At 41.8% G+C, this 14,250-nt stretch overlaps 1 protein-coding gene across 2 annotated transcripts in view; it reads right to left on the bottom strand.

The window, feature by feature from the left end:
* The window catches only part of LOC141748739 (ligand of Numb protein X 2-like), a 29,659-nt gene extending 17,351 nt beyond the window's left edge, over nucleotides 1-12,308 (bottom strand). Inside the window, exon 1 of one of the 2 annotated variants that reach the window (XM_074601243.1) lies at nucleotides 12,058-12,308. The gene's annotated coding sequence lies outside the window, so the exon portion shown is untranslated. Of the gene's footprint in view, nucleotides 1-11,513; nucleotides 11,954-12,057 lie in introns of those variants that run through there. The other variant, XM_074601242.1, reaches the window with a different exon arrangement.
* Nucleotides 12,309-14,250: the final 1,942 nt, after the last annotated feature.

The following is a 14,250-nucleotide window of genomic DNA, read 5'->3' as shown; positions in this document are numbered from 1 at the left end:
CATCACAGTTTGTTGTAATGTAACTCAAAGGCTTGATCTTCAGCTTCTTACAGTTAGGGAGAATAAGATAAGGGGCAAACTGAGTTCTTTGCAGCTGCTGCTCTACTGATTTTAACAGAGATGTCCCCAGTCACATCCATTTTGAATCTTGCCTATTGTAATTAAATATAAAATTCACGCGACTTTACTAGCAGGTTACTCTACAGGCACAGAGACTACTGCAGGAAGGATTTTTTTTTTAACCTGGCAGTTATTTTAATGAAGCAGGAAATGTGGTACTAGACGAAGCTAACACTCTGTATTATACAGTGGGGGGGGTGTTGTTGTTGTGGTGAGTTTTTTGGGGGAGTTTGGGGGGGTTTTTTGTTTGTTGGTTGGTTTTTGGTTTTTTTTAGAACTTCATGTAAAAACTCCCAGAGTCTTTTAAAACAAAAAAATTGCAGAACTGTGATGAAATGGAAAATTTCTGAAAGACAACATGGAAAACACCTGAAAACAATTGCTTTATCTGGAACAGGTAAAAGCCTAAGCAAGAGTGAACACTGGTCTGCACCAGTGCCTGGAGGACACGGCTGGCACGCAGCAGCAACTTTGGAGGAGGGTAGGCAAGAACAATAAGATAGCAAGAACGGCAAGAAAAAATTAGTCATGGGTTTCTAATAAAAATCATACATCACTCCAATTAATTGTCAAGCATAAGTCAGCTATTTAATTAAAGGGATAACATATCACCAACAGAATCAAGCCATTTTACAGGCGAATTTTTACCTAGCCATAGAAACTTGTTCACTTCAAAAGATTAAAACATTACTGTCACGGTTCCAGGTGGGTACAGGGCATGAGTTGTTTGCTTCTCCTGCTGCTGTTGCAGTGCCAGAAAGCATCTTCCCCCTGAGGAAAGCACTTAGGCTGGATGTACAGACCTAGCTCTTCTGTTTGCGTTTACTCCTTAACTCTTGCATGACTGACTCAGTGCTCCCCAAAAGAGAAAGCACAGTTCACAGACAGCACACAAGCAAAGCAAAGTAAATGTATCCATGCCCTCCTCTCTTAGAAATACCCCTGTTCTTTGGTACTTACCTCCATCTGAAGCAGGCATCCCTACTGTCTGCTTTATAAAAAGCCTCCATTTGATCTTAAATTATCTTACAGGCGAAACGGAAACATTTCAACATCAGACAATCACTTAACATCACCTACCAATTCTAATCAATCATCTCAGCACCAGAAGTTAACAAAACACCAAGCTTCCAAGGCAAACATCTACCAATAAGAAATACTTGTGCTTCGGGTTGTAGTATTTGCATAAAACTTTGGCAGGTGATTAAACAAATCTACTTTCTCAGCGAAAACAAACCTCACGGTAATTTTGCTGATAACTACTTTTATATGGGTTTTTTTCAGATTATTTACCAAATTAATTCTCTGTTCTGTGTTTGAAGGTTATACAAGATGAATCCCATTTATGAGTCATTTCAAAATTTGTGGAAGATAAAAGTATCACCACAATCTTGCTGCTTTTTTCTTCCCTGTAACTCTAAGCTTTTCTGCTCGCTCAATTCTATGTCCTCGAAAACAAGGTGTGAACATTTCATTCTAAAGTGCCAAAGTGAATTTTACTTTTACACTACTGTCCTTTCAACAAGGAGGACACTCCTGCAGACACCAGGGAACCTAAGCCTGACACCTCCATGATGAAACCCAGCCCACACCCTTCGGCAAGGCAGGAGTTAGTGAGCAGCACAGGGAGGACAGCAGGCTCAAACAAGCCTGCCGCTTGTTCACTGATTCAGTCAGAAAGCAGATGTTCTGTAAGAGGAAAATTGCTAACATCTTATTCAGCAAGATGACTAATTCAGCGCAACAAGACAGACTTTAAGTGTCTAGAAAATGCACTGTTTCAACATAACAAGCATGGTTCCCCTCAGCTTAAATAGATCAATTTCAGGAGAGTCCATCTAGCTTTGGAAGTGAAGTTTGAAATACAGTCAATCTTTTACAATTTCCATCAAATTCCAGTTACTTGTTCCAACCTCTGAAGGTCAGGCTAACCCCAACAACCCCCTTTGTTCTTGTGTTGCTCTTTTTGTTATACCATTCCTCCTCTCCATCTTCCTTCCAACAATGCCACCCCGAGTGGCACATTCCCTGCTCGTGCCTTGCTCTGTAGTACTGGGATCTCTCCCTAGGCCTCACGTGTTTTAGCTTACACACAATGCACAAAATATGAGGGAATCAAAAATAAGGATCTAGCTTGATCCTAAGTCACTACTTATTGACTACATGAAAATGTTAAAGCCTGACATATACATATGTTTCTGCTCTAATGGGCTCTGCCTCTGGAGTCTCAATTATTAAGTAATACACCCCATTCCTATACATGACAAATAATTGAAGGAAATAAACCAGCAGAAATCTCTTTATATTTCCATTTCTTGCCCTGTATGGGCTAGAGAAAAGATTTCTTTGGGATCACCTTTACCTCACTGTATTTTTTAAAAAAACCAAACACTGTTGGCTTTTTTTTTTAAAGTACGATTTCTTGCACTGTAACACTGACTCAAAGAATAGAATTTCTTCTTTTTTTTTGAAGGAAGACTTATCAGGTTGTCTAATCTGTTTCCCTGCCAAAGCAAGACTATTCCTGACAATATTAGCACATTGCCTATTCTTGTTTTAACTCTGCTAGGGCACAGAGCCTCAGATATACACCCCCTCTCCACATCTACAATGCTGTTAATAGCTCTAGGAGTGAGTATGCCAAGAACCACACCGACAGCGCACCACCCAGCACCATTCCTGATGGACAAACTTTGTTCAGTTCTCCAAGTTCTTTAGTTCTCTCAAGCACCCCAGACTTTTAAACAGAACTGATGAATTACTTCTATAGCTTTTTTTAAAAATCCTTTGAAAAAACCATAATTATCTAAGAAATCTTTCCAACATCATGCCTCCACTTGCACTACAGTGACTGAAAAGGAACGGTGGCTGTGGTACCTGGCTACCCCAAGAGCAACATCCCTCCTTCCAATCTTATCCTTTGACGTCTCCAAATTTCCAAATACAACTCTCGCTCCTTGTCTTTAAGGCATTTCACTCTGCCACTGCTGATGTGGAGCACAAAGTATGGCACAGTTCAGTCCAGGCCTGTCTGTTCATATAATTCCAGCATTCGATACAAATCACTTTCAGTCATCAACATATTTACCTTAATGACATCTCTGTGAGGTATGACATTGTTGCTATTCCCATTTAAAGACTGAGAAATTACATCAGGAGAGACTGACATACAGACCCATAGAGGCATCCATTCATGGGAATTTAACGCTTTGGTAAGTCTCTGAATATGATCTCAAGTGACCTACCTAAGATCACAGAGGAAGCTCCTGAGGAAAAAAAAAGAGGCAAAAAACAACTAAAAAAGAAAAGAAAAAAAGAAGGAAAAAAAAAGAAAATCAAGACTGTTGCTATTAACCGACTGATTTATAAAACCACAAGTATAGTAAGTGAGCCAGAGCACGCTCCATATTGCAAAACAAAGAAACATACAACCAGTCTGCTGTAAGGACACAAAACAGAAGAGTAAAACTTCTGCTAATAGATTAGGATGACTAGAGGAATGTCTCCTGCTGCTTTAGTTAAAAAATAATTTAAAAAAAAATATCTGTTAAATAACCAGTTCTCAATATTAAACAACTATTTGTACCATGGAAAATGTTTTGGAATAAAATGGGTTTATGTTTTTATGCACCTGTAGGTTAGCACTTATGTGTTGATATAGACTTGTGTTATTGAAAACCCCAATATAAAAGTCAGCTTTAAGATTGCAGGGCGCGTGCCCCACGTATACTGCTATGTAATAGTTCACTGCAATAATTATGCCAGTTATTATATTTATAGCTACATTTCCCTGGGAGACTGGAAATGCAACATTCCAACTAAAGGCTAAACAATTAATTAATTTTTTTGGGGTGGACAAAACAAAGCCAGCACATTCTGGATTAAGATGACTGAGGGCACACACCACTAGGGCACTAAACCCAGACCCATCTGCTTATATAAAAGCAAGTTCAAGATGGATTCTAACATAGCAAACCCAGTGGTCTAACCATAAGAAAAAGCGGCAGAACTTTTGCTAAACTCTCTTCAAACAGTTTTCACTCAGTTAAGAAGTTTTGTGTTTCACAGAATGGCAATTTTTTTTTTTCATTCTAGAGACAGAGAGAAGTACATTGTGAAGTGTTCTGTAACAGGGTTGGGTTTTTTCCCCCCCTGAATTTCATCGCTACTTTGAAATCGTATGTGAAATGGGAGAGTTTTTTATATGAAACGCACTAGTCCTGACTGACCACTTCCAGTGTGCTGCTGCAGTGTTTCACAACCATGAGTAAACTGTCCTTAGTTTACAGTAGTGGCACTGAAAATAGTGTTGAAATGAATTTTATAAGCAATACTTGAAGTAGGTCAACTTTTACAAAAACCGCAATACTGAACCCAAGAATAGTTTCAGGTGGTGATACAACGTCCTGTTATCTTTCTTTTTTACTTTCTGATATTGCTGAAGATCAGGCCACTGAATGTAAAAGTAAGAAATCAAAGCTTCTGTAAATAGTAAATTTATAGCTAAATAAGAAGAAACCCTTTCACTAATTAACCTTCCCTTCAAGCCAAAGGGTTTCTAATAAGCCACCTCCAAGAGTAACTGCTCAGCATGTATATGAACCCTTCGATTGAGAAACTCTAAATCAAAGCTGCTTTACGGTACTCATCATAAAGGAAGTTTTCATCGTCCCCATCATTTATGCCCATTCTTCAACCACAAATTTGAAATTAAGTTGTATTCTAACTCCCTGGTGTTTCTGTGCTCATTGGACAATTTTGTATTTAATCTGCTTGAACTCCTAGGCCAGTATCTGTTTTCTCAACCAGAAAACAGAAAGCCAATTGTATTTTCATCAATTATAATCAGAATCATTGTCCTGTTAGATTAGAAAAGACTTATTATTCCAGGAAACTCTGTTCTGGGGGATGTGCTAAAAGGTTTGGTTAACTAGAGCAAGACTATCCCAAGGAGTTTTCTCCTGAGCAACTTGTGCAATATCAGCTTTCCAGCATGGTACATGGGTTTCCATTTTTAACATAACACGCTTCAAGATAGATTTAAAAAAAAACAAACACAACTGTTTTGTTAGTATATATGAAAGTTCAACATAAGATCTTAGCCATGTATTACTTATTTTAGAAATCATACTAGCAATCAAAAGTTCAAACTGCAAACATATACACTTAGTTTTAGGACGAAGAAAAGCTGACATGAAAAATTAAGAAGTTGGCGCTTATAATTCATTTCTCTTGCTACCATATGCTCTTATCATTTCCTTCTCAGCTCAGTTAATGATACCACAGAACAGTAACTGTCATGCCAGGGACTCAGCATGCTTAAGTAGCAGGACTACACAAATGGAATTTCAACAATTAATCCTAATTCTTTCTACAGAGCAGGAGATTCTGGTATTATCGTTCAATTTATATTATCTGGGTAACAAGAACCAAAAAATTTCATCTTTCCTCCCTTTTTCTTAAGGAATTAAGTAGTGGTGTAAAGTGCTTTCCACCTACACTTTTTTTCCAAGGGGATTAAACAGTGACTATTTTACCATACTGCTCTGAAAAATGGATAAATTAAATGCTATCAAGTAGAAGTGAAGCGCTGCAGAAAAAGCTGCTTTATTTCTATTTCTTCCTGCTTTTTCACCTTTGCTAGATGTTTCCGCTATACCCACCATCCTTTCTACACTCTGTTTTCCACACAAATGTGCAAGTTGCTCGCAGGAATTCTTCTGTTGTATCACTTGCTTAAATCAATTTGCTTCTTCACAGAATTTGACCCAAAGACTCCTATGAAAGCTTCACCATTGGCAGCATGTGTGAATTTTCTTTGTGTGTTCTTTTTTTCTGTTGCGTCTAGTCACCTCTCTCTAGGAAATTAAATACCCCTACCTCCACCCTCACCTCACCTACATTTTGAATTTGGCAGCTATCTGCAATTCCATCCCTAAAAATCAGTTTGATGTTTGTGGGAGAAATTTTCTATAGACAAAGGAGGAATACAATGCTATAATTTAAGGATAAAGGACCTAATCTGTAATTAATAACCAAAGTTCTCATGCAATTAAAGCAAAAAGCCCAAAACCAAAACAAAGAGGGATTAGGAGATTTGACGTTAAGATTTAGGTTCATCTAAATATCTGGTAGCACACTTGCTTTCCAAAGAGCTGGGTTTGCTTTTGAGGACAGGAGGTAAAGATCACGTGTCTATTGGCTATATATGAATACCAGCTGCTCTTACCACATCATTGTCTGTGTATCTACCTGTAAATTCCTTGTCTGTAGAAAGAAAACAGCACCATGGTTTACAGAATCTGAAATAAGCAGGTAATGTGCAGAGGCTTGTCTTGGGTATAAGCCTTCATAATTAGCCAGCCCTGATAGCTATTACTCTTGCAGTAGCCTGGCAAAAGAAAACCTGTACATCATTGTCCATCTGTGATCTGGTTGTTGTACTTGTAATATAGGTCAGAAAAAAGCAGATGCTTTTTTATCACAGAATTTCTGATGCATACAAGGGAAGAAGCAGACACGGCATTATATAACTGTATGTTTTTAAAAGTCACTGTTTGAATATCCTTACCAAGGCAGTTATCATCATATATATTTAAAAGTAATGTGAGAAGGGTGGATGGGGGAAGAGAGAGACTGTTGCTTTTGGTAGACGTATGGTGTTTTTATAGCTCTAAGCCTTGCCTGTCTTGTGAGAAAGTCCTACAAAGCTTTAATCTCTATCACACTCTGTCAGTGTTACTTTAAAATCAAATGAAATTAATTTCAGTTTAAAAAAAACAACTAATCAACCTTAAGGATGAAAGCATTTGTTTTCTAGGTTAGTTAAAAACAAGCAAACAACACTTTTGCAAATACTGTTTTCTACATAACTTTACCATAAGCAATCCACCAGCATGAAAGCAGAGTTTTGCACCTGGTAATGAATTATTTCCTATCAACAGACAGATAGTCACAGTAGTTAACATCAGAAACATCAGATTAGGGCTTTACTGCAGCATGAAGTAGCACAGACCTCTTCATTACCCACACCAAGCCAAATTCTGGCCCCAGTTATTTTTTTTTTATGGTGCTCTGTTTTAAGTTAAAGAGTTTGGCACAATCTACAACAGCAGCCCTTTACATCAACAGGCACTGAGAATCTAAACTCTGCAAAATAAAATCAATGATCAGTGACAAACATGCAGAATGGCTGAGAGCGCTATTCTAGAGGGACCATCAAATTTCCACCAGTCTTGGCTCTTTTTTCCTCAACGGCTCCGGACTGCCCCAGCTCGTCCTTGATGCCATCAACAAGAGCAGGGCGTATCACTCCGCTCAGTATACAATACCCCAGACTTCCTTTCACAGGGTAAGAAGGCATTTTATCAAAACCAGTGCAAAGTACTTTCTAGCCCAAGCTTGTTCCCACTAACTAAAAAAGCTGAATTAAAAGATAATTAAGTCTGTAATTCCCCTTTACATCCCATCTTACCAGCAGATCATGGTAAAGGGAAAAGAAAGAAAACAAGCTATGTTCATTTAAACAAAAAAACCCAACACCTAATTCCCTACACCACGTCTTCTCAAACTGTGGCTCCTCAGGGTGGAGTGCAGCTAAGTTTGAAGTTGCCTTAAACTCCCGCCAGTGCCCGTGGGCAGGCAGAGCTGCTGCAACCAGTAGCTGAAATGCCCTTCACCACAGATGGCAGCTCATAACTAAATAAGCACTATAGTAGAAGTTAAAAATAATATAAAAAAAATAAATCTCTGGATTAAGAATTACATTCCCCTAGAGATTTACAGAATAGTATTATGGCACATTTTTAAAAGACTCGAAACACATTCTGCTGCTTAGGATATCTGTATTTCAGGTTTATGAGCTTAAGTACAGTTGCACATGTAATTTAAGATGCCTTTTCATCATAGAATTTCTCCTGGTGTACCTTGTTGACTTTAGACTTAAAACAAACAACCCTCACAGCTAGGGGAGAAACAAACTACTGCAAGAAGATTTTTTTGTTTGTTTTCCTTTTTTTCTTCTCAAATCTTATCCTGATTTAAAGCTACGTCCAAGCTGGTATCAGAAACAGGTCTTTAAGAACCACTGTTACCTTATCGGGCACATATTTACAGTATACATAAATTGATAATTACGTTATATTTTCCCCTGTTCTAAAAATAATTTTAAAATGGGCGTTGCTGTCTCACCAGTTAAAAGAGCTGGAACAACAGACCAAAGTCCTTCCACTATCCACAAATCAATGCAGCAGCTACGTTCTTCCTTAGCCACTCGTGAATGACCTCTAGTCCCAGTACACATAGGAATGGGGGGGCAATCTCCTTTCCCTGTTCAGTTTTCAGCCTGTTGAGATTACTAGTAAAGTAGCCAAGTAGCCCCAGGTGTTAACTTCACAGGGAACTTAATTTTTTTTTATCCTAAGTACAAAAAGGCCCAGAAGACCCATTATGTTTATTTTTATGTATCCTACTTGAAATAATCATAGGACAATTTTTGTTCACTACCAATTGAGATCGCATAGAAGAGGATATCCTGAGATCTAAGGTTCCCAGGGCAGGGACTGCTTTATTTATTGTCTATTTAGGGACCTGCAACAGTGCTTACTAGGTGAGCAGAATTTATCTGTTATTTATTAGTCTAGGGGTGGGAGGTTAGTAAGTCTGAGAACTTTACAAATAGGCCTGCTCACGATTCACTGGATTTTCAACAATGGCAACACAACTCATGTCGCAGGTAAGCCCCCTAAACTCTCAGAGGAGCAGGTCAAGTTTTATCTCAACCCCAGTTAAAAAAACTGTTAGAAAATGTGCTTTTAAAGAGAGAGTCTGCTGCAGCTGTTTACAAAACTTGCATGAGTTAAGGTCCAGGCAATGAATAGATAAAGCTAGACAACACTTTTTTTAAAATGCATAATCCCTTCCAGTACTTCTCTTCCAGAATATTCCAAATGAAGAACACGACATTCTCCAAACAAAATTTGCACAGAGACCCTCTAAGCTCAGGGGGCCACTACATATACATAAAACCAGCCTTCGCCTGTAAGCTGCTGATTGTCTCTCCAAATTCCTCCAGCTTTATTCCATTTCCCTCCTTCCAGCCTTGAGTGCTTTTTCCTGGACCAGCACAGTAATTCCTACTACTCGTGTTCATCTAAATCCCCTCTAACACTTTAGATGGTTTGTGAGATTCCGGCTCATGGGCAATTTCTTATCCAAAGTATCAAAAAAATTGCCAGATATTTTCAGATTTTCAAACTCAATTCATGTCAAGAAATATCTAAGCCAAGAGCAATGTTTTATGTGTTATAAATCAGGGAACACAAACTGACGAGGGACTGTCAATTACAATTCCTAACAACTGTATGAACAGCACCACTAAAGTAAGCTGAGAAGGAAAAGCCAAACAAGAGGGTTTTGTATTAAACCAGCAAAACATACTCAGGCCTGTGAGTAAGACAACAGCTGCAACTACTCTGGCAACATATACACGATCAGAATGAAATGATGCAGCTTAATTTTCAAAGTGAAATCAATATAGCAGTTGCAGCAGGGGTTTTTTTTAAATGCAGAAAACAAGAAATATATTGAAGAGTAACAAAATACAGCAGGGGATGCATTGTGAACTATAGATATTTTATTCTGCAGTTATATTTATTCTTTTAAGTTTATCCTTTTTAGGATAAAAAGTCTTAGACTTTTAGTCTATCAAGTCTAAGACTCTACAATCTCATAAACATGAAAATTCACCTATTAACCATACTTCACTACAGCACTACCATGGTCTATGAAACCATTAATTACAATTCCTAATTGAAGTTACTGGAATTGCCATTCAGGTTATCCAGAATAATCCTCAACCTGTTTCACCAGGTATCTTTGAACCTCATGGGGTTTTTTGGAGGTCATTACGTGGCCAGGTCCCTTCTGGAGCTGTTTCTTCCACCTTTGACAGCTCTCATTCCCCAGGCCATATGGTTGGGTTTGTTTCTTAACTCTTGCTCTATACATTTGGCTAGAAACTTTAAAAGAAACTTGTCTTTCAACAGACAAGGTTCCTTTTTGCTGCGCACCACAGGTCCCTCTCTCCCACTTAATTTCATTGGAGTTTTACGTTAATGCATGTCCGTTATTTAAATGAGTTACATATGCATCAAGCTTGCATATTAGACACATAAATATGGTGAATGAAGGTGTGAATTTACAGCACAGTTGAGTTTTCCAGGAGCTAGTGAACCCCATAAAAGGTTCGCCTTCTGTTTATCATTTCTCTGCTCAATCCTCAGCCATATGACCCCTTCGTTTTTCCCTGCACGAGCGCTGGTGCTGTTCTGACTTCATGAGCTGGTTCAGGGAGCAAATCCCTTCGGGGGAGGAAATAAATATTACCACTACCTCAGCCTCTTTCAATAGCAGACACACTCCATCTGCTTAGTTATACTCTAAAAGAAGAGTTTGAGTGTGTAACTTAAGAGAAAGAAGTTTTGTTTTGAAAGAGCCATGTGCACAATCTGCTTTCTCTCTGCTGGAGAACTGCCAAAAGTGCTTTGGCCTTCAAGCATCAAGGACAAACATCAACCCAGTCCCTGAAAGGCACAGCACACAACTGGCATTGCTGCGGGAGGATAACTACAGTTCTTTAAACTACACAATGCCTCCTTGGGCTGCTCTGGAGTCTCTAGAGGCTAAAAGATTAGACTGGACAATTCTGGGGCCGTGTGACAGAAACTTCCCTGGGCTGCCTGTTATCTCCATAGGTTTATATGCTGTGACCCTGGCCTGATATACTTTTTGCACAGCAGAGACCTCCCCTAACACTTATTATCTATGCTTTAGCTGGAGTCCTGTTTCCTACAGAGCCCTTATACAGTTCTGGTCCTTTCACCTTGGCTAAAAAACAGGAGTAGACAGTGAAAATATAACCTTTTTTGGGTTAAGCAACAGGGAAATACTCATTTGGCATTCCTTACTTTACCAAGGTAAAGTAGGACCAAAGAAAAAAAAAAAATTGCTCAATGAATTGAAAGTGTAGTTTCAAGCATGGCTTAAAGCAAACTAAGCCTGCACTGCCACCGAAAGGGGCACTCCCACTCTCCCTGCCACCTCTGATGCTGGCATCAGCTGGCTGCTGCCTGTTCTCTTCGTTTTCAATCAGATAATGAGGCTAATGTCAGAAGTAGAGCGATGTCAAGCGCACACAACCAAGCAGCGAGCCAGAGTGGGACTGCCCCTTCAGCAGCACACACCCTCACCCTGCTTTAAACCCCTCATGAAAAACTTCTGAAATAAAATGAAAGCATTCCAGTGACATAGCATCCCTTAAACACTTCTTTCCAAGCCTTTTAGACACCTCTCCAGAGCATTACCTCATATTTAACATCACCTGTATTTCTTACCTTTAAGGCATTTCCAAAACATCCAGAGAGTCACATTGCTCTCCTTTGCCTGTTATCTCAACTTCTATTTATAGGCTTTTTTCCGCATTAATTACCAGCACAGCACCAGAAACTTGCCAACTTAGTACTTCCCCATCTCCGAGCACAAAAATGTTGCCCCCGCAGCCTCCCTCCGACCCACACAAGCGGCGAAAAGCGCCGAGTCTGGGGTGCCCTGCGCAGGCCCCAGTGCTGCAAGCCTCAGAGAGCGACCTTTGAAGAGTTAAACCCTTGGGGTAGGCAGTCAGTCAGCCTTCACCTGCCCAGCCCTACTTACTGCCCTGTGTCACGATAAAACGCTCTCCAGCCCGGCTCGGTCATGGCCGAGAAACCCTCAGCTGAGGGAACGGGACGCCTGGGCAGGGAGCTGCCGCCCTCAGCCGCTTCCACAGCTGATCCCCGACCCCCCCACTCCGCGGCCTCCCGCCCCTCAGCGGCCGCCTCAGCAGCAGCGGCGGCGGGAACCCCGCTCCCCTCCCGCCTTCCCCCGCCCCGCACCGCTCACCTGTAGCGCCGGGAAGGGGGGCTCGCTCGCCCCCAGGAAGGGGAGGGAGGAGGCGAGGGAAGCCCAGCGCCAACTCGGCCTGCGACGGCGGCAATAACGCGGGTTCCTCCACCAAGTTTCCGGGCGGGGAAGAAAGTCGAAACCTACGTGAGAGGGAGGAGGAGGCAGCGCAGCCGCCCAGGTGTCGCCCGCCCGGCACGGCCTCAACCCGGCCCTCCCCTCCTCACCGCCGCGCTCCCCTCCTCCTCCTCGGGCCGGCCCCGGGCCGCCCACACCCCCGGCGGCCCCGTTCCCGCCCTGACAGAGGGCGCCGCGGCGTCGCGGGGCACCTTCTTCCCTTCGGGGGCCGCCCGCCCCGGATCTCCCGCTCCCCTCAGGGGCCGCCCGCCTCGAGGCCTCTCGCTCCCCTTAGGGGCCGCCCGCCCCGGGTCGCCTCAGCGAGTGCCGGGTCGGATCTGCCCCGCCGCCTGGGTGGCGGGGCCGGGGACTCACCTGAGGAGAAGGACCCCCGTCCCCGGCTGCTCATCCCGGCTCCCTCGGCCCTGAGGGGAACGGTCTCTCTGCTCCTTTGGGAATTTCTCCGCTTGCTTTCTGAGGTGATCCTGCTCACACCCAAGCATGTTTTCTCTCCTACCAGTGGCTTTAGGCTTCTGCCTCACCAAAAAAACCCTGTAAAATTGAATGAAGAGCAAAGCGGATCTCTCCGCTTGCTTTCTGAGGTGATTCTGCTCACCCCCTCTCCTACCAGTGTCCTTAGGCCTCTGCCTCACCAAAAAAAAACTGTAAAATGGAATAAAGAGCAAAGCAGGTCTCTCCACCTGCTTTCTGAGGTGATTCTGCTGACCCCGGGCACATTTCCCCTCCTACCAGTGGCCTTAGGCCTCTGCCTCACCAAAAAAACCCTGTAAAATAGAATAAAGAGCAAAACCTGATGCTGTTCTGAGCGCAAGGAGCAAATTGTAGTTCAGCTGGATGAAAAAAAAACCAAAAACAAAACCCACAGAAATTGAGGGGAGATTATTTTCTGTGTTTACATTCTGCCCGCTCTTCTGGGCGATAAACAGAAATACTGAGAATTCGGAAGTATTCAGCTTGTGATTGATTGCATTTTAATTTGTTGGCAAGGCAAGGTAAAAGTCTAGGAGATTAGTTAGCCGGCTGTCATGCCACGGGAGGAATGCCTGGTGCTGTGGGGCTATGGGGCGCTTTGTGCTGCTTTGTGGCCAGGAAGAGCCAGGGAAAGGATGGCACTGGAGACCACAGAGTGATAATTTCTCTGCTGTTACTATAAACTGTTAATAGGTCCAGTTGCCAGTGTACAGATTTAGGCAGCTCCCTGTAACTCTTATGCTTCAAACCAGCCAAATGCCATACCAGGTGGGGTCTAAAAGTTGGCAAGCTCTGTTGGCACTAGGTCCAAGCTAGGAACTTCTCCCAAAGCAAGAGATCTTCCTGGATGTGTATCGTGCCTTTCTTTGTGCCAGGTCCCATTCAGGTCCACACAGTGAACTCGAACTCTTTCAGGCCAAAAAAAAACAACGAAAAAAACCAATCCTCAAAAAACCAACCCATTGTATTTTCTGGGTTATAATTTCCTTCTCTGGTTCATTGCACAGCCTTGGAATTACTCTTACTGAGTCAAGAAGGTCATGAAGTAATAAAGAAGATGACATTTCTGACAATAAAAAAAAAAGAACATTAAACCATAGTTTTAGAGGAGGATCTATTAGGAAGGAAACCTTTGTACATTAACGTAGGTAATATGTATTGCAGGTGGAACTAGCACACACCTGTCTGCATCTGATCATTCAGGCATGCCCCGTGGTTGCTGAAGTAGACCTAAATGGAGAGAGGAGGATGTGCTTTCAATGCCTTGAAACACCTTCTCAGCTTTAGTAGGGCTAGGGATCTGTGTTATTCAAGTAAGACTACTCAAGAAATGTTGGTACAGAGGGGAGAGATTGTCTCTTATTTCAGATGTGGACTGATTTGGCTCAATCTACCCATCCTGTGTTAAATTTCTTATGTAATCTTTTTGGGTCTTTGCTACCTCAGAAAATCCTTCTGTTCCCTATTTCTGTCTGTTGAAGTCTTTCAGTGAGGGGCTGTATTTGTTAGTGTGTGAGAGGATCTTTGTGTTGCAAAGGTGAGACTGTAGGAGATGCATCATGTACTGAAAATGCAGCAAGGTCT

This window comes from Larus michahellis, chromosome 9, assembly GCF_964199755.1.
Source record: "Larus michahellis chromosome 9, bLarMic1.1, whole genome shotgun sequence".
In the NCBI taxonomy this organism is placed as follows: Eukaryota; Metazoa; Chordata; class Aves; order Charadriiformes; family Laridae; genus Larus; species Larus michahellis.
The sequence above is the reverse complement of the archived record's forward strand: the minus strand, read 5'-3'. Positions and strand labels throughout refer to the sequence as shown.